The sequence below is a fragment of the Pecten maximus genome, chromosome 4 (assembly GCF_902652985.1).
Source record: "Pecten maximus chromosome 4, xPecMax1.1, whole genome shotgun sequence".
Classification (NCBI taxonomy): domain Eukaryota; kingdom Metazoa; phylum Mollusca; class Bivalvia; order Pectinida; family Pectinidae; genus Pecten; species Pecten maximus.
In genome coordinates, this window is record NC_047018.1 from 48316196 (window position 1) to 48338545 (window position 22350).

The following is a 22350-nucleotide window of genomic DNA, read 5'->3' on the forward strand; positions in this document are numbered from 1 at the left end:
CGCGTGAACACGTACCTGCAATAAATGCGAATTAGACAACAATAATGTAAGTGCTGAATAAACTTTTGTGAATTAACAAGTGCTACCGAAACCAGGGACATATATAAGTTTCTATTATAACGGGCCATATTAATATAACATGTAACATCTTACTAATATTCTATTATAACGGGCCAAATACAACGAGTATCATCTTACTAATTTCTTATCATAACAGGTTGTTTATAACTTGTAACATTTTATTCTACTATGTTTGCTATGCAACGCCAGTTTTGATTCGTTTAAAACCATGTATTATTTTCAACTAATACAAGCTCGAAAGTCAAGGCTGTAATATTCACCCAATATTGGTAATACGGTTACTTTAGCTGAGTGTGCTAACGGGTTAGTCTCTCAATGACTTTTTATCAGGAAGTGTATGATAGATGTTCTTGATCATGGTACTGTAGTGTCTGTACAAAGACATGCATATTTTATACAAAAAAAAAAAAAAAAAAATTCGTTTGATTTCATCAACCTGAATTCCCTATAGTATAAACGCAATTCTTAACAGAATTCAAGTTAAATTTACGCACAACCTGTATAAGCATATTTTCGGAATTTTTTTTTGAAGTGCACGGAAACCAAACGCGTCAACTCAAAAGTAATTATCGGCGCGTGCCAATTAGAACGCCAGAAATCACAGACACCTGTGGTGTAAGAGACAGGTGTGACGAGCGTAATCTCACACCTGGCAATTGTTTCTCTGAGCATGTTTGTTTATTTATTAAAGTCTGTTGACTTGCGACACACGAATTGAAAGTAAAATTACAAGGATCTCAATCAATTCACGATTATTACACAATTACAAAAAGTCATACACTTTAACCATTGCGAATTCATAGATTATATCTTTCTCAAGCATTTAATCGTCGATAATCCATGAGACCGTGACATGTAAAATAAGGGATAAAATCTGTATAATTATTTAGAAGTGTGTTGGAGGCTTCAACACGGGTTTTCATTCGGGAGAGATTTAGTCTATTGTAGATCATGATCTATACAATATATTACTCTCTGAATGAAGTATCCTTCATGACTAAAAGAGGGTTTTGTATAGAATACAACGCATAAGTTTACTGTATCTTTGTATTTCGTCTTTTCTCACAAACCAGAGTATCCAGAACTGTTGTATTTTTGTGGTATGCTTATTTGAATATTAATTTGCGAATAAAATAGCACATTATTTTATTAAAAGAAATATTGATGCCGTGTTCCTTTTATAGTAACGAGGAAGAAATGGTAAACACATAACTAATATACCTTTATTGGTGATTGACCGATTATTGGGTCGTGTATGGCATCTGTTTGCCCCTGGTATAATACATTATTCTTTGTTACCCAAGCGGTCATTTTGAGAGTCGATTTCACTAAAATCTTCTTTTTTTTGAACGCTCAAACTGATATTGCTGGATTTCGACTTCTTGTCGCAATATTCGCCGAAATCATCAACCTCAAATCTCATGTCCAGATCGTATTCAGACATGCTGTGTTGTTTCTGTTCACACTGTCGTCTATACTGCTGGCCACCATTTCAGTTACTGTTAAACCTGTGGCGTCATAGACTTCAAAATCAGCGTGACTGACCGATACGCTGATTAGCAGTCGACCGACAGCGCTGTAATAAACAAATGAACTAACAACCGAAGGCAATCGTCATTTTAATGGCCACGTGTTTCATTGACAATCATTCATCCTTATGATATCAACCTAGGAAGTTCTTAAAAGTTTTTTTTTCTTTCTCAAATCAATCCACCGCAACTGAGGGACCTACATAAGTTGCGATGTCGTAGCTCAAGACGACGGGTGCATGCTTAGTGCAAGGATATAAGTACTTCAATGTAATTTGGCTATCTAGGATATGAATCATTTGATAAATCTTTCTGCCATTATCGCATCACAATGAATGGTACAATATATTAAAATTGCGAAATGCGCTGATGAATGATCTACACGTGACGTTATGGACACATTTACGTTTCTGGGCATGACGATATGACAACTGATTGTAGTTTTTTAATATATGCTGGAGTATTAATCACGTACCCGTCCTTCTAGTACATGTTTTGTTTTAAGTACAGCAATTTAAATATTGCTACAGAATGACAGTTTAGAACAAAAAAATACTGATAAACACATGGGACCAATTCAAATCCGATCACTCAAGCCTTTCCAATAGAAACAATATAGGTCAAATCATCTTACCTTAGTTGGTCACCGAACAATTCTTTGCTTGCAATAATTGATAAAAGTGGGTACCAATGATAATAAGCCTCTTGATTATCCCATTTTGATTGCGGACTCTGTCTTTCGTTGTAATTCATTGTGATTAGACGGTTCTTCTGGAGATCTTTTTTATTAACAGGTGACGGTGGGTCCACGCGAGATTTGTATACTGGTCATAGTATAAGTTGTTGAAATCGACAGGCGTTAAACAAGTGAATACATTTCTACGTCTATGGACCTGGTACAAATGATGGTGTTTACCTTTAAAGTTAAATGAATGTTAATAAAACCAAAAATATCAATTCCAGCGGTATTTACAAATCAGTGTCACTTCAGTTCATTTAATTTCGTAGACCTATCTGCCCACAAGTCGCTACCAGACATCTTGTGAAAACAGAAAGGTAAAAACTCATTGTTATCTTTCGTGGGATGATGAAAATGACTGACGTCGCCATTTTTTTGTACCCTATAATGGTAAGTAATAACATCATGAAATTACTAGAAAAGTTCCGTTGCGTTAATTATAATAGGTCGTTTATGTATACCCTGGTACCAGGGACCTATATATTTAGTATATAGGTCTCTGCTGGTACTGTACATTAAATCCAATGGAGAGATCATTTTTAAACCAATGATAAAAATTAAGACGATGCATTTTGAAAATTAGAAAGTAAAAAAAAAATGAAATCCACTAAAGCAGCCGACTATTTTTTAATGGCGGGAACCTTGCAATATAACGTGGACAACAGAATGCATGTGTTTGGATATCTGATTTCCTAGGTATGTCCGATAATTATTAAACCCGTATTCACTTAACAATGTGACGCTTAGTTACATATCAGACGACTTTTGACTAATTTGTGTGTAATCAACCCAGTTCTTGTGATCACTGCTTAATACGGAAATTTGTATGTAATTAATAACATGCATCTTTCAATGAGTCGTCGTTTCACGTAACGGTGTTACAAAGCCGATATCCGTGTTTAATTTCCGATCATAAATTTATTACATGTATTTGAGATTAATCAATTATCGTATCACGTAATGTATGATTGTGCATAAATTCTGTAACATTTAGGTCGTAGAGAAAAAGCAATGTACCGTTATAAAAACAAAAGCTACACATTGTAACACAGGTAAACACCCGGGGCTATGACCTGGCAGCGGTCGCTATGACTACGCACAGTGTCAAGCGATAGTTTGTACAGCTGTCGACACGGGTGACTTGGCCCGACAATTTTTTCTCCTCGTGGTGAAAAAATCGTCCGGATTATTGAGGGAAATTTACTAATGAAAAGTACGTTCCCTTCCCACTGGTGAGTACAAATAACGTTACGGAAATCCGTTCCCGTGCATTTCCGTCCGGGCTGTGAGTTTTCCGGACTATCGGCGTCCGGATTATCGCGGGTCCACTGTAATGTGATTTAAATCGTGTTTTTATTTTTTGACGAGTTTATGGTCACTGGTTACTTCGGTGAATCCAAATTTCAACAATCAAATTATTTTGTCACATGTAAACAGATTGCAATAATACTATCTTTGAAAATATGTCTGTCAACCCACCGTAATAGTTAATTTGGTAGACTTACGAATCTTGGTTCATAACGGACTATCACACGTTTATCAGTTAACTTGATTGACAGCTGACACTTTTATAAGACGAGTCCGTACCCGACCGAGCAAGATACGTGTGTAATAGGACTATAGCAGGGTTATACCAGGGACATAGATATAGAATACTTCTGGAGAAAACTTGCTAAAAACCGACTATACATTATTTGATACACAATTTATTTCAAATATTTAATGAGTGAATGAGGAATGTATTCCGCTTTTTACATAGTTAAAACGCTAAAAGAGAACAAACAAAAACAATAATCGTTTTGTTATTAAAACAAAAAATTTCTTGATAATAACTTATAACCCATCTTGAAAATCGAGTCGCCGCGGGTAAACTTTCAGACGCCTACTTTTACCAAAATCATCACATGTGATATAGGACCTATATACACTTTAGGTCCGACACCCATATGATCTACGAAATGACTTAACCCATGGATGTAATGAAGACAAACTATTGTTTTCACTTATTTGACCATCGACGTGCATATATCAGTTAATCACGTGTAATAACAGGTCTCTGGTTTGACGATCCTTCTGAAATGAATTGAGAACAAATATCGTAAGATATCCCATCCTCGCTGTCGCTGGCCGTATTTTTCAAGGACTAAATACCAAGTCCGTGGTTGGAGGCCTAGCAGTCGAATTGCTGTAATCTACAAATATCAAAAAACAAAATCTTGCCTTATAAACGTGACCGTTGTGTAAACTTCCTGAAGTTATTAAACAGCGCCGTCTATTGAAGGTGAAAGGTCATCAAAGACAACGCGGATAGTCCGTACATGCAGAAGTCATGCAAAACGGTAAAAACATATCTACAATGTATTGTCGTTTAAAATCGAATAATCCAGTAGAATCTATTACAGTTTCAGCAAAATATAAAGTCTAGCGCACACAACTCGGCCGAGATTCACGTGTCACACCTACGTAACAGTTTTGGTGCTCTCGATCTGCTATCAATACACAGACACATATGTCGAGATTTCTCCGTTGTAAGTGAAAACAAAAACCGTAATAAAACTTTGTGTGGGACATTTAATAATTCCAGTAAATACATCTCTCAGAAGATAGTCATACGGTTTTACAAGGTGATTTTAATTCACTTAGCAGCACATCTAGATACCTACCGATATGTACCCACAGCAAACGCAGCGCGGAATCGGGGACGACGTCCCCGGCTGTACATCAATGGATTTTGATTTCAACTAAAATAATAATGGATGGAAATGAAAACAAAACAGCCATAAATCAGTTGGTTCATGTACATTTAATAATTCCATGGTCGTCAAGAGCTATGGTTCAGCTAAACTTACAGTGTGTTCCCACGTGTCACACCTACGTAACAGTGTTGGTGCTCTCGATCTGCTATCAATACACAGACACATATGTCGAGATCTCTCCGTTGGAAGTGAAAACAAACACCGTAATACAACTTTGTGTGTGACATTTTAATAATTCAGGTAAATACATCTCTCAGAAGATAGTCATATGGTTTTACAAGGTGATTTTAATTCACTTAGCAGCACATCTAGATACCTACCGATATGTACCCACAGCAAACGCAGCGCTGAATCGGGGACGACGTCCCCGGCTGTACATCAAAGGATTTTGATTTCAACTGTAAAAATAGTGGATGGAAATGAAAACAAAACAACCATAAATCAGTTGGTTCATATACATTTAATAATTCCATGGTCGTCAAGAGCTATGGTTCAGCTAAACTTACAGCGCGTTCACTGTATGAAGCCTTTACTTGCCATCGTCACGGGGCACGTTTGACACACAGGTGAACGCGCTCAGCCGTGACGAGGCCATCGGCAAGTATTCTGAAACAGATGAACGATTTATAGTTACTAGCGGTCTACTTTTACCAATTAAACCAAATTATATATAATTAGTGGTAATTACTAAATTGTACTGGAAAGAATAAACAGCTAGTGGTAAGAGTGATAAATCCGTGGAAAGACTATTAAAGCAGTGGTAATAGGAAACATTTTGCGGAAATATAAAAAATACAGTGGAAACTACTAAAAACCTCTGGTAGGTTAAGCCAAAAGTGGTAGGAATTTCCACTTTGGCGAGCGAATTTCCACTTTTCTAATCCCTAGTGTAAATCAACCCGTTTACGTCTGGTATCCGAACAAAAATCCATTCAGTAATAGCGGAGATGTGTCCTAATAAATACAAAATATTATGAAAAATCTCTTCACGCCTGAGTGCATTCCGGGTTATGTCCTCACCCGATATTTAGCCATCCCGAATTCGCCGTCAATGCGTCATATTGAATTGGCTGCATCGATCACAGACCGACATTCAAAGTAAGTCACACGTTTGATTTCTCGCTTGGTATGATTTAACAAATAGGTGTAAAGTTTGCGTTATTTCATTGTTGTTATGAGAGGTAAATTTGTCTTCAAATTAAGGGTAAATTTGTCTTCAAATTAAGGGCAAATTTGTTGCATATAAACGGGCCACACTAAAATACGCCATAGGGAAATATACGCCTATACCTAATGAGTGACCAGGGAGTAATGAGTGTCCAGGGAGATACTTTTCACGCCCAGGAATTCGTTAATGAAGATTTTTTGAATTTTTTCACTTCGATCGGACCAGTGCATATTATTAAAATGCACCGATGAAGTTGCAGTGCAGCGTGCACTCGGGTGTCCCGGGCGTATTTTACACGCCCAGGAAGTCGTTGATTTAAATTTTTTGATTATTTTTTCTGAAACATACAGATTAAACCTTTATCTCACATCATGCAAAATTTCACTTCGATCGGACGTGTGCATAATACAAAATTTTACCATTAATCTTACGAAATTACGATGAAATTGTCCTGTATTTCGGCTGCGGTCAGCACATGAGTGTCCAGGGCGTATTTTTCACGCCCAGGAAGTCGTCGATTTATATTTTTAGCCCACCATCATCAGATGGTGGGCTATTCAAATCGCCCTGCGTCCGTGGTCCGTCGTCCGTCCGTCCCTCCGTCCGTCCGGCCGTCCCTCCGTCCGTAAACAATTCTTGTTATCGCTATTTCTCAGAAAATGCTGAAGGGATCTTTCTCAAATTTCATATATAGGTTCCCCTTGGTTCCTAGTTATGCATATTGCATTTTGAGACCGATCGGAAAACAACATGGCCGACAGGCAGCCATCTTGGATTTTGACGAGTGAAGTTTGTTATCGCTATTTCTCAGAAAGCACCAAAGGGATCTTTCTCAAATTTCACATGTAGGTTCCTCTTGGTGCCTAGTTATGCATATTGCATTTTGAGACCAATCAGAAAACAACATGGCCGACAGGCAGCCATCTTGGATTTTGACAATTGAAGTTTGTTATCGCTATTTCTCCGAAAGTACTGAAGGGATCTTTCTCAAATTTCATATGTAGGTTCCCCTCGGTGCCTAGTGATGCATATTGCATTTTGAGACCAATCGGAAAACAACATGGCCGACAGGCAGCCATCTTGGATTTTGACAATTGAAGTTTGTTATCGCTATTTCTCAGAAAATACTGAAGGGATCTTTCTCAAATTTCATATGTAGGTTCCTCTTGGTGCCTAGTTATGCATGTTGAATTTTGAGACTAATCAGAAAACAACATGGCCGACAGGCAGCCATCTTGGATTTTGACAATTGAAGTTTGTTATCGCTATTTCTCCGAAAGTAATGAAGGGATCATTCTCAAATTTCATATGTAGGTTCCCCTCGGTGCCTAGTGATGCATATTGCATTTTGAGACTAATGGGAAAACAACATGGCCGACAGGCAGCCATCTTGGATTTTGACAATTGACGTTTGTTATTGCTTTTCTCAGAAAGCACTGAAGGGATCTTTCTCAAATTTCACATGTAGGTTTCTCTTGGTGCTTAGTTATGCATATTGCATTTTGAGACCGATTGGAAAACAAAATGGCCGACAGGCAGCCATCTTGGATTTTGACAATTAAAGTTTGTTATCGCTATTTCTCCGAAAGTACTGAAGGGATCTTTCTCAAATTTCATATGTAGGTTCCCCTCGGTGCCTAGTTATGCATATTGCATTTTGAGACTAATGGGAAAACAACATGGCCGACAGGCAGCCATCTTGGATTTTGACAATTGAAGTTTGTTATCGCTATTTCTCAGAAAGTGCTGAAGGGATCTTTCTCATATTTCATATGTAGGTTCCTCTTGGTGCCTAGTTATGCATATTGCATTTTGAGACCAATCAGAAAACAACATGGCCGACAGGCAGCCATCTTGGATTTTGACAATTGAAGTTTGTTATCGCTATTTCTCAGAAAGTAATGAAGGGATCATTCTCAAATTTCATATGAAGTTTCCACCTCGGTGCCTGGTTATGCATATTGCATTTTGAGACCAATCGGAAAACAACATGGCCGACAGGCAGCCATCTTTGATTTTGACAATTGAAGTTTGTTATCGCCATTTCTCAGAAAGTGCTGAAGGGATCTTTATCAAATTTCATATGTAAGTTCCCCTTGGTTCCTGGTATTGCATTTTTGGACCAATCTGAAAACAACATGGCCGACAGACAGCCATTATCGCTAAATCTTAAATTTGTTATATAGGTTCCCTTTGTTTGAAAAGTACCAGAGGGCTATTAGTAAGACTTAGAGGAAGGGAAAAGTATAGAAAAGATCAATCTGACATGGAACCTATAAAGATCATTCAATGGTGGGCGCCAAGATCCCTCTGGGATCTCTTGTTTGATTATTTTTTCTGAAACATACATATTATACCTTTATCTAACATCGTGCAAAATTTAACTTCGATCGGACGAGTGCATAATACTAAATTTTACCATTAAATTTTACGATGTTACGATGAAGTTGCCCTGTATTACGGCTGCGGTTGGCACATGAGTGTCCAGGGAGGTTTTTACACGCCCAGGAAGCCGTGGATTTATATTTTTTATTATTATTTCTGTAACATACAGATTATACCTTTATATAACACCATGCAAAATGTCATTGCGATCGGACGAGTGCATAATACTAAATTTTACCATTAAATCTTACGAAGTAGTGTACTCCAAAGATTGGAAGGGAAGTAACTCTATTGTTAAAATAAGAATGTTACCAGACTGCGATGAGGACGCGGTTCTACAAAGAGTCCATTATTTATTTATTTTATAACGAGTATAACTAATATATTGGCTATATGTAACACATTTACTTTATTTTTTTGACTCTCCATAATTTTATTTTATTTCTTAACACTAAGATATTGTTTATGATAAAGTTTTTCAAGTATAAAATCAGAATATACTATTTGGAATAATTTCCTCACTTTGCATTAAAACATTATTTATTTGATTATAGATGAAGATGTAATTTATTATAAAACTTATATTATGTGTATTCTGTACTGAATAATGTCACAATGTTTGATGATGATTTAATATCTTAACCAATTTCTGCATTGTACTTTGCATAATAGTTATTGTTGTAACTCATAATTGATTCATGTACCGGTATTATTTTTTATGATATTTATTTATTAAATGTTTGATAATAACTTAATATCTTAACCAATTCATGCATTTTAATTTGCATAGTAATTATTGTAAGTCATGATCTATTCATCTTTATTAATGTATTATTTTTTATGATATTTATTTATTGAATGCCTTTACATGAGTTATATATACTAACTGTTTTAGACTTTTAGTTAATTTTTGTTGTTGTTAGTTACTTAGTTATTGATAAATTGTTCAATTGGATATTTATATAATTACATTTTTTAATAAACTGCTGTAAAACTATTCTAATGTGAAAAATTCTGACAGGATTGCCTGATAATAATGCTATGTACAGTGTGATTTTTGTTTTTAATATGCAGCATTATTTCTTTTAACAGTATAAATATAGGAGATCGGTACATATAAAGTTAAATGACTGCATCGGGAAAGATCACGACATATAAATGTTTGGAATGAATTCAAATATACTTGATCGATTAGAAGAAAAAACATTTTTAATATTATATGGATAAATGGAGCATTTTGGATTAAGTTTTTTTATTATAGGAAAATAGTATGAAAAGAAGGGGGTGGGGGATAGGAAGTGATGATTAGTCGAATCTTCCCGACCTACTCAAGAAGTTTTGCACAACTTTGGCGATTTTTACATTGTCAGTTGAGGAGATATTCGTGTCACCATTGCAAAGTATATTTACATTAACAGGACCGTACCAGGTTAAATCAGCAATAAGAGTTCCTCTTAACTTCCTCCTTTGTCATATATGCATTAAGAAATAAAATTTAGAATCATAACAGTAATTTAGAAAGTCAGCATTCACTGTTTTGTCATGATTATAAAGTTTTTGATGTTCTTGGTTATAAAAGATATATTTGCCTAAAAAATGGGATTCTGTTTCAACGTCGTAAGAATTAAAGTATACAAGTAAATTAAAACAAATACATGTACACATATGTAGATGTTTCTTTCGTGTAAGTATATTATTATTTTTTTTTCTCATTTCAAACATTGATTAACACAGCAAGGAAGTATAAGTACAAGTAGTACAACATAGAAAATGATACATTAATGTATTAAATAAATGTATTAGACAACAGACTTTTAAAGGAAATTCAAGGAAAAAAAAAAATCATATCTAACAAATGATTCTTTTGAAATGCGTGTATATTATAATCATATAAATTAGAGAGTTTGAAATCTGAAATGAAATACAAATAAAACAGTCAACTGGCATTGGAAACTGTCCTATATCCAATAAACAGTTCTTCAAAATCTATTTCAAAGTTTGAAACTCGAAATGAAATACTGATCAAAACTTGTTGATATAATGATATAATGATAAAAAGAACGTGCATATGGGATAAGAATGTGAAATGGCATCGAAAACTGTATGAAATAAATGTTTTACATGGAGTGTACAGAGGAGTCCGCGTGTAAAAAATATTATAATCTGTCAAAATGTATTGCAGTATTTCAAAGTTAGAGTCTGCAACCAAATTGTGAATCATGATACGAGATTCGTATCAAATAATAGAAAAAACGGTCGATGGATTTTAACTGAAATAAAAGGTGATAATTCGTGCCATTTCGGGAAGATAAATGTGTACAAGTTTGTACATGCAGGGACATACAGTACAGCTCGAGTGGACGTTGCTTAATCCACTCATGCGCGAAATGGGGGGACATGCGTGGGCAAGACTGTCCACGATCATTCACGGTATACCGCGATCCGTCACAGTCCACTGAATCACGTGGACATATGAAAAATCCACGCGATACCGTGGTTCGTGACGATCCGCGATATTGAGTGGGCAACCACTACACGATAGGCCGTGGACACTTGCTTGTCCGAAACGCATACCAGTTGTCCGGTTGCACAATCACTGTCAGAGCGAAATTTGACCAGACCCAGTGGACACAAAACTTTCGGAGAACGTCCGGAAAACGTCCTATTCCGGTCACAACGTCCGGGACTTTCCTACAACGTATTGAGGACGTTTCATGTCAAACGTTTGTGCAACGTTAGCTTTTGACGTTGTTTCGTTATTTGCTTGCTTTAGAGAGTGTGTTATATACATGTGTGTAATGGTATAAATTATAATTATATCGGTTGTGTTCTCCGCCGTCTTGTTCAAATGAATTGTAATGTACGTTTATGTATTATGTAATTCCTATATGTTGTGCTACATTCGGAAATAAACTAAACTAAACATTAAGTGGATCAGAGTTATCAGACACTATTAACTAATTTGTGTGTAATTAACCCAGTTCTTGTGATCACTGCCTAATACGTAAATGTATCGTGTGTAATTAATAACATGCACCTTTCAATGAGTCTTCGTTTCACGTAACGGTTTTACCCAATACAAGTGTTAATGATGTTAAATACTGATCATAAATTTATTACATGTATTTGAGATTGATTGATTATCGTATCACGTACAGTATGTTAGTGCATGAAGTCTTATTATAAAACACTCGGGGCTATGACCTGGCTGCGGTCGCTTTGACTACGCACAGTGTCAAGCGAGAATCTGTACAGCTGTCGACTCGACACGGGTGACTTGCCCCGACATTTTTTTCTCCTCGTGATGCAAAAATCGTCCGGATTATTGCGGGAAATTTACTAATAAAAAGTACGTTCCGTTCCCAAAATGGGTTTTCGGAATCCGAATTTCCGTACTGGTGAGTACAAATAACGTTACGGAAATCCGTCCCCGTGCTATTCCGTTTTCCCTGGTTTTCCGTACTATCGGCGTCCGGATTCACTGTACACTAATAATCTATTTATTTTGCACTTTATATACAAATTCATACATATAATGTGTTTATATGTAATGTTTATTATTTTATTGTACTGAATGCTTTGCATATATGTTCTGTATTCCTATGTACTCTTCATTTTTGGAGGCAATACAGAGAATAAGTATAATGTTAAGTACATCTGTCAATCAAACGGGGTGTCTACATTTCATTGGCGGATGTCTGACGGTAACCTGTCAATCACACAGATATACGCAGCTGATTGGTCGATCTGTGTAAATGGTATTTTCATCCACCCCAATGTGACAGAGCATTTTATATGTGAAATACACGTGCATAAATGTACATGTATGTTTCATAGAAATGACTAGCGACGACGACTGCCATTTCCTAGTTACAAATAGTAGTTTACTAACTACGATGTACGGTAAACCTCCGGTTAGTTCGAACAAAATTAAATAAATATTGACGAACCGGTTCGAATTATTTCGAAATTTTGCTTCAGAAAATAAGCGTGAGTTCGAACTATTCGAGTCAATATCGGCGAAAATCTCGGCAGAGTGAAATCATTAGACACAAACACATCCATCGTAAATCTGATACGTAACAACGGCGGCCTGAACAATGGCACATTTATAAGTTAGTAAAGTAATAGAATTTTATTTAATTCAATGTTAATTGATCGTTAAACGTTCTTCATTTCGCGATAATTATTATGGTTATTGCGCGAAGCCGCTCGGTTAATGCGTAGCTACAGTAGGCCCCAAAACAGTACAGTACACGTTTCATTTCTGACACAAAAGTTAAACATTTGTACAGTATAATCTTTGCATGGTTATATATTTTATCTGAATAAGAAACTATCGCTATATTATTGTAATAAATGGTCTCTTTAATATATCAAAAGCAGTCTACATAACCTGTTGCGTTTACGAAAGCACTACTGTAAAAATAGGCGAGATTCTATATGTTGGTAAAATTAGGTCAGAACATCAACATGTCTGTTTTTAAATAAGCCCAGTCATATTATCAACCAAATATAGTTGATACCTGCAAAATTATCCATCACTAATTGGGACACATGTGGATTGTTTTGACTGGATATGAATGCTTTCACGTCACTCAGCACGATTTCTTATCCTTATATTATTTTATATCAATGATTACTGGAGCGTTCTTCTTTATTGATACAAATATATTGGTCATCTCTTTATTTCAAAAATTCAAAATGTATTCTGAAAATTAGTCAGATATTATCAGTGTCTCATTTATCTTTGCATATCAATTACGAAAATTCAATGCACGCTCAGTTTCTAACAAGTTCAAAAGCCTGCAAAAAACTATCGATAACAAAGCCCGAGGCAATGCTACACCCGTCACTCTTTATCAATTCACTCAGACTCCGCCCATCAACCAATTAGAGTCGGCGCAACAATAAAAAATAGCTTCTTACGAATATAACTACAGTAGAACTTCGTTAACTCGAACTCGGAAAACTCGAATACCCCGCTTAACTGGAAGTACCTTGTCGGTCCCGGCCGAATTCTCTCTTTATCATAGTAAAGAAAACTCGGACAAAACGAAGTGAAAATTTGGTCCCAACAATAAAAATCCTATTTGAAATGATCGAATAACTCAAAGTATAATTTTCGTCGATCGGTGGTAAACGCCGACATTTTTTAAGAGCTAAATTACGTTTGTAATACTGAACATATCGGCACTACTAACCTACATGCTATTATAAGTGTTCCATAAATTCATAAAAGAAATTGTCGGTTGAATCTTATAACAACAAGTCTTGGTGATAAAAAGAATTGCTTTACTTACATCAGGTAATTTCCTAAGGCGGTCACCGATATTATTACACACGATAGTCAACAACTCATCTACCCGCTCGCTCAAGCGGAACAAATCTCTGACACACCGGTAGATCTACCCGGATGATGTTTTTACAGGTGTAGAGATGAAACAGTCACCGGCGCCTATTAAATCTTTAAACTGCTGAAACAATAGCGTGATTACTGCCGAGGTGTTCAGAGTACAACTGTAACGGTCAGTGCTGTCTATTAAATCGGATAAAACGCCAACTCAGTTACAGTAACATTTTATACGCACATGTTCAGCCCAACTTCCAGTGCTAATACACAACGAAATGGCGTGGTTATCAATAAAAAGTAAGGAGGTCGATCAAACAGTATTTTATATGTCCAATAAAAGGTAATGGTTCTGTTAATAATATAATGTTAGTAATATTCAAAACCATCTGTAAGAACTGGTTTGTCCGCCGTCCTGAACTATACATCGTCACAACCCGAGATGAAACACTTTAGAAGCAAAACACTTATGAACCATGTATGATAAAATGTTCTATTAAAACAATTTATACTTTTATTTCATCTTTAGTGTATTGCTTGTCTTGCAAACTACCTTTACACGTGTTTCTGGAATACGGCAATATGTAGAGGATCGCTACTGTACACAATAATAACTTACGCTCGGGAAAAGACAATTGTTTGAATGCAGACTAATTTGATATCCGATTAATCAATGGATTTTCACGGCTAAGATTTTCATGTTTTTTTAGTGGTTCTTCCCATGGATTTAGGGGCCAACGCTAGATACTGATCCACAGTATTTAGTGGACCACTGTGTCTCGTGGTATCTAGTGGACCGCGGTATCTGGTGGTCCGCGACATATCGTCGTATAGCGTGGACGTCCGCGGTATACGCTGATCCGTCACGGCTCGCGGTATTGCGTGGGCTTCTTGTCCACTTGTGGACATTTGAGTGGACAGCCTCATTTTGTCCGTGATATAGCGTGGATTTAGCAATGGCCACTCGAGCTGTACTGTACTATACTCCTACATTTGTTTAACCAAGGACAGATCAATTAAAAATCTTAAGTCCCTTATATCCAAAATAAAAAGGCCACTGATTTTATTTTTTATCCGACCATATTGGGCTGATACCTAGTGTGATTAGAACCATCTTCTTGGGATCTAGATAAACCCTACCCTACCACATTGTTCCGACAATAAACGATCAGTACCTCTAAAAACGGCCCTTTTCAAAGCCGACCTCTTCACGAAATGTGGTAAAAAATCTCGAAAATGCACAACTTAAATCGATAGAACTTACACTTCAAAAAGCCAATTGGTGGTATATATTACGTAGTCATCAATAACAGTAATTGATGATTATTCACTCGGGCAACAAACGGTCATTTTTGTACAGGTGTTGTTGCAGCAGTACAAGATGCAGAAAATTACATTTGGTAATAAGATGACTTGTTTTTTTCATGTTTCTGGTAGCAACAAAATATTCTTTTTATATTAGAATAGAAATAAGCAAACTGATGGTGAGGGACAAACAGCACGACACCTAATTTGTTAGTTACGTGACTCCGCCTACTGATGGCTTTCGTTACCTGTCACTCGTCTTCCATTGAACACAAGTGAGGCGGAGACGCGGGTTAAGTTGACAGCTAGACAGGCGCCAAAGTTATATAAACTAATCCAATTAGACTACACCGCAGGTGGGCGGAGTCACCGATAGATGATCTTTTTCACTTGACTCGGTCAATTATTGTTTTATAAAATATTAATGCATTTATTGATCACTTCGAAATTGTAAGAATGTATTCATGGTTTTGATGAAATAATACGTTTTTATAATTATTTTATTTCAGGTATCAGATTTGGAATTCCACAATTGACATATTAGAGACGTGTACATAATTTGGTTTGATTTATTTTGTTTAACGTCCTATTAACAGCTAAGGTCATTTAAGGACAGCCTCCCGTGCGTGCGACATACATGCGTGTGGTGAGTGCGTATGTGTGTTTTGGGAGGCTGTGGTGTGTTCGTGTTAAGTCTCCTTGTGATAGGCTGGAACTTTTGCCGATTTATAGAAGAAACGCAGAGAATGTCTTTATTCTTCTCTACCAAAAATGGTATAGATATAAATGTTCTTTGTGACATCATGCCAGAAAGATTAGCAGAAATCCGTAATATTTTAGATTCCCATCATCTGAGACAACCTAACTTTCGATTAGAAAATATGCGTATTTCCTTCTTTCCGTCGTCCATCAAACTGGAACGATCCAGATATTAAAGGATTCGTCTACTTAGAAGTTCATTAAACGAAATATACCTAGGAAATGTCCAATAATAAAGGTATCTTGGTGTGTGGCTCCCGCATGTTAAAAATACTGCATAGCCGTTTGAAGAACCGTGCTAGCTCTCTTAACTATGACCTTTTCAGAGCAAATTTTAAAATTAATTCTCCTGATTATATGTGAGGTAATCCTTGAACGACCCTAAAGGTCTTTGGTTGTTTTTCTATTTACAATTTACATTGTTATAACCTTTCCGCAAAAATCAAACCTCCGACTTTCTCCTATTGGGCGAACCAGAATACGGGCATGTTAAATAAGTCTATAGCCGATTTTAATACATTTATCAGGTATATGGCAACGGAGTTATAACGTTACAATTAATTCTGTCATAATGCGTTATATTCTATTTGATTTGCAGGAGATTGATAAATAATTGCTATATTTATTTTTAAGTCGTTAATTGTACTAGAATACTAAAACAATATATTTTTGCCTCTGATTGTACGTTATCTAGCGAGTGTCTAGCTAGATTAGCCGAACACGCGGGTTTGTCACTCATTAAAACTATTTATATTGTAAAAAAATAATGTTAGTATTTAACTTGGAATGTATGATTTTCGTATTTATTTTAGAACTCAAAGTTTACGATGTTATAAACGTTCTAATTACGGAACTGAAACTGTAACTGAAGGAATAATCGTAACTGATGAAATAGTAAGTTTTTATTTGTATTTTATTCCGGTGTCATATAAGATAAGTATCCCCCATAGGATTTGTATCCGGATACTAAAACTGGCCATAGGATTTGTATCCCCCCCCCCCATAGGAAAAGTATCCCCCCTATTCATACGAAACCTTATCTGTATACGGGTGTTCAATACAATGAATTTATATACTAGAAAGTATTAATGAACCCTTTTTTTGATAATTGGAGGATTAAAGGAGTTTTTAAGATATTGGGAGAATGGACTGCAGGGGTGTATGTTTTATATACAGACTTATCTATTTAATCATGACATGTCAATTTAAGTGACAGCAAATATGATATAAACAATTTGCAGTGGTTCCCTGTTCACTTTTATATATGTGTTCATCTGTGCATAACTGGTGACTCTTAACCTAGGTGTATATAATGGTTGTCATCAAAGACAATTAGGGAGGGGGTGGTGAGCAGTCATGCATGGGGTCAGGGTGTGATGTACACACAATCAGCAGGATGGCCATGGACTTGACAGGTGTGAATTTATTGTGGATGATGTGTGTTATGACAAGCATTTTTTTTTTTTAAGTCTTAAACTTATAAATATTAGGATTTGGTTTGGTATAGCTCATAGAGATTTAGGTTTTTTTTTTTTATTTAAACATTTATTACTATTATTATATTGTCCATATTTCTTTACTATTAATTATTATTATATATAATCTATAATTATAAGTTATTACCTAGTACTGTGTGATATAAATGAATATTTAATAATGGCTTTGATTTATAAAAGGTATATATAGATACATACCATTTTTTCCAATTTCCAGAAAGACATGGATTTTTACATTAACAATTAAAAAAAAATTAAGTTTTTGCTGGTTCGTTTCAATATGGTTTTCTCCATTCACAACTTGACAAGATAAATTGGATGCATACAATATTAACAAAACAAATATAATCTATCTTTTAACATCCTTTCTTTAACATAAATATGCTGATTTCTATAGCCATAGCATTTGTATCCCCTCATTTCTTAATTAAGTTAATTTCTATAACAGTAGGATTTGTATCCCCCCTACTTTATGTCATTTAATCTGATTTCTATAGCCATAGGATTTGTATCCCCCCACTTTATGTCATTTAATCTGATTTCTATAGCCATAGGAATTGTATCCCCCCTACTTTATGTCATTTAATCTGATTTCTATAGCCATAGGATTTGTATCCCCCCTACTTTATGTCATTTAATCTGTTTTCTATAGCCGTAGGAATTGTACCCCCCCTAATTTATGTCATATTAGTTGATTTCTATACCATAGGATTTGTATCCCCCCTACTTTATGTCATTTTATCTGATTTCTATAGCCGTAGGAATTGTATCCCCCAACTTTATGTCATTAAGGCTTATTTCTATAGCCATAGGATTTGTATCCCCCCTACTTTATATCATATACCAGGGTAAGTTGATTTGTATAGCCATAGGAATTGTATCCCCCCAACTAATGTCATTTCAGTATGATTTCTATAGCCATAGGATTTGTATCCCCCTCCCCCCCCCCCCCCCTACTTTATGTCATATTAGTTGATTTCTATAGCCATAGGATTTGTATCCCCCCTACTTTATGTCATTAAAGCTGATTTCTATAGCCATAGGATTTGTATCCCCCCTACTTTGTCATTTAATCTGTTTTCTATAGCCGTAGGAATTGTACCCCCCCCCTAATTTATGTCATATTAGTTGATTTCTATAGCCATAGGATTTGTATCCCCCCTACTTTATGTCATTTAATCTGTTTTCTATAGCCGTAGGAATTGTATCCCCCCTAATTTATGTCATATTAGTTGATTTCTATACCATAGGATTTGTATCCCCCCTACTTTATGTCATGTAATCTGATTTCTATAGCCGTAGGATTTGTATCCCCCCTACTTTATGTCATTTAATATGATTTCTATAGTCGTAGGAATTGTATCCCCCCTACTTTATGTCATTTAGGCTGATTTCTATAGCCATAGGATTTGTATCCCCCCTACTTTATGTCATTAAGGCTTATTTCTATAGCCATAGGAATTGTATCCCCCCTACTTTATGTCATTTAGGCTGATTTCTATAGCCATAGGAATTGTATCCCCCCTACTTTATGTCATTTAGGCTGATTTCTATAGCCATAGGATTTGTATCCCCCCTACTTTATGTCATTAAGGCTTATTTCTATAGCCGTAGGAATTGTATCTCCCAACTTTATGTCATATACCAGGGTAAGTTGATTTCTATAGCCATAGGAATTGTATCCCCCCTACTTTATGTCATTTAATCTGATTTCTATAGTCGTAGGAATTGTATCCCCCCAACTTAAGTATGTCATTAAAATTATGGTTCTTATTGGAAAACCTGTTTATAGTGACCGGTTGCCATAGCAACCATAATTTTGAGAAAAAGAAAGAGGCATGCACATCTACACATGGTCTATACGGGGTATACTCATATTCTATCGAAGTAACGAGATAGGTACAAACATGGTCTAACAGTAACTGGTGGGCATACTCATGTTCTATCAAAGTAACAAGATAGGTACAAACATGGTCTAACAGTAACGGGTGGGCATACTCATGTTCTATCAAAGTAACAAGATAGGTACAAACATGGTCTAACAGTAACTGGTGGGCATACTCATGTTCTATCAAAGTAACAAGATAGGTACAAACATGGTCTAACAGTAACTGGTGGGCATACTCATGTTCTATCAAAGTAACAAGATAGGTACAAACATGGTCTAACAGTAACGGGTGGGCATACTCATGTTCTATCAAAGTAACAAGATAGGTACAAACATGGTCTAACAGTAACGGGTGGGCATACTCATGTTCTATCAAAGTAACAAGATAGGTACAAACATGGTCTAACAGTAACTGGTGGGCATACTCATGTTCTATCAAAGTAACAAGATAGGTACAAACATGGTCTAACAGTAACGGGTGGGCATACTCATGTTCTATCAAAGTAACAAGATAGGTACAAACATGGTCTAACAGTAACTGGTGGGCATACTCATGTTCTATCAAAGTAACAAGATAGGTACAAACATGGTCTAACAGTAACTGGTGGGCATACTCATGTTCTATCAAAGTAACAAGATAGGTACAAACATGGTCTAACAGTAATGGGTGGGCATACTCATGTTCTATCAAAGTAACAAGATAGGTACAAACATGGTCTAACAGTAACTGGTGGGCATACTCATGTTCTATCAAAGTAACGAGATAGGTACAAACATGGTCTAACAGTAATGGGTGGGCATACTCATGTTCTATCAAAGTAACAAGATAGGTACAAACATGGTCTAACAGTAACGGGTGGGCATACTCATGTTCTATCAAAGTAACAAGATAGGTACAAACATGGTCTAACAGTAACTGGTGGGCATACTCATGTTCTATCAAAGTAACAAGATAGGTACAAACATGGTCTAACAGTAACTGGTGGGCATACTCATGTTCTATCAAAGTAACAAGATAGGTACAAACATGGTCTAACAGTAATGGGTGGGCATACTCATGTTCTATCAAAGTAACAAGATAGGTACAAACATGGTCTAACAGTAACTGGTGGGCATACTCATGTTCTATCAAAGTAACGAGATAGGTACAAACATGGTCTAACAGTAACGGGTGGGCATACTCATGTTCTATCAAAGTAACAAGATAGGTACAAACATGGTCTAACAGTAACGGGTGGGCATACTCATGTTCTATCAAAGTAACAAGATAGGTACAAACATGGTCTAACAGTAACTGGTGGGCATACTCATATTCTATCAAAGTAACAAGATAGGTACAAACATGGTCTAACAGTAACTGGTGGGCATACTCATGTTCTATCAAAGTAACAAGATAGGTACAAACATGGTCTAACAGTAACGGGTGGGCATACTCATGTTCTATCAAAGTAACAAGATAGGTACAAACATGGTCTAACAGTAACTGGTGGGCATACTCATGTTCTATCAAAGTAACAAGATAGGTACAAACATGGTCTAACAGTAACTGGTGGGCATACTCATGTTCTATCAAAGTAACAAGATAGGTACAAACATGGTCTAACAGTAACGGTTGGGCATACTCATGTTCTATCAAAGTAACAAGATAGGTACAAACATGGTCTAACAGTAACGGGTGGGCATACTCATGTTCTATCAAAGTAACAAGATAGGTACAAACATGGTCTAACAGTAATGGGTGGGCATACTCATGTTCTATCAAAGTAACAAGATAGGTACAAACATGGTCTAACAGTAACTGGTGGGCATACTCATGTTCTATCAAAGTAACAAGATAGGTACAAACATGGTCTAACAGTAACGGTTGGGCATACTCATGTTCTATCAAAGTAACAAGATAGGTACAAACATGGTCTAACAGTAACGGGTGGGCATACTCATGTTCTATCAAAGTAACAAGATAGGTACAAACATGGTCTAACAGTAACTGGTGGGCATACTCATGTTCTATCAAAGTAACAAGATAGGTACAAACAAGGTCTAACAGTAACTGGTGGGCATACTCATGTTCTATCAAAGTAACAAGATAGGTACAAACATGGTCTAACAGTAACGGGTGGGCATACTCATGTTCTATCAAAGTAACAAGATAGGTACAAACATGGTCTAACAGTAACGGGTGGGCATACTCATGTTCTATCAAAGTAACAAGATAGGTACAAACATGGTCTAACAGTAACTGGTGGGCATACTCATGTTCTATCAAAGTAACAAGATAGGTACAAACATGGTCTAACAGTAATGGGTGGGCATACTCATGTTCTATCAAAGTAACAAGATAGGTACAAACATGGTCTAACAGTAACTGGTGGGCATACTCATGTTCTATCAAAGTAACAAGATAGGTACAAACATGGTCTAACAGTAACGGGTGGGCATACTCATGTTCTATCAAAGTAACAAGATAGGTACAAACATGGTCTAACAGTAACTGGTGGGCATACTCATGTTCTATCAAAGTAACAAGATAGGTACAAACATGGTCTAACAGTAACTGGTGGGCATACTCATGTTCTATCAAAGTAACAAGATAGGTACAAACATGGTCTAACAGTAACTGGTGGGCATACTCATGTTCTATCAAAGTAACAAGATAGGTACAAACATGGTCTAACAGTAACTGGTGGGCATACTCATGTTCTATCAAAGTAACAAGATAGGTACAAACATGGTCTAACAGTAACGGGTGGGCATACTCATGTTCTATCAAAGTAACAAGATAGGTACAAACATGGTCTAACAGTAACGGGTGGGCATACTCATGTTCTATCAAAGTAACAAGATAGGTACAAACATGGTCTAACAGTAACGGGTGGGCATACTCATGTTCTATC

The 22350-nt window shown here is 36.2% G+C and overlaps 1 protein-coding gene across 1 annotated transcript in view; it reads left to right on the forward strand.

The window, feature by feature from the left end:
* Positions 1 to 6164: 6164 nt before the first annotated feature.
* Positions 6165 to 22350, forward strand: part of LOC117326598 — a 69399-nt gene continuing 53213 nt past the window's right edge. Inside the window, exon 1 of the mRNA XM_033883356.1 lies at positions 6165 to 6203. The gene's annotated coding sequence lies outside the window, so the exon portion shown is untranslated. The remainder of the gene's footprint in view (positions 6204 to 22350) is intronic.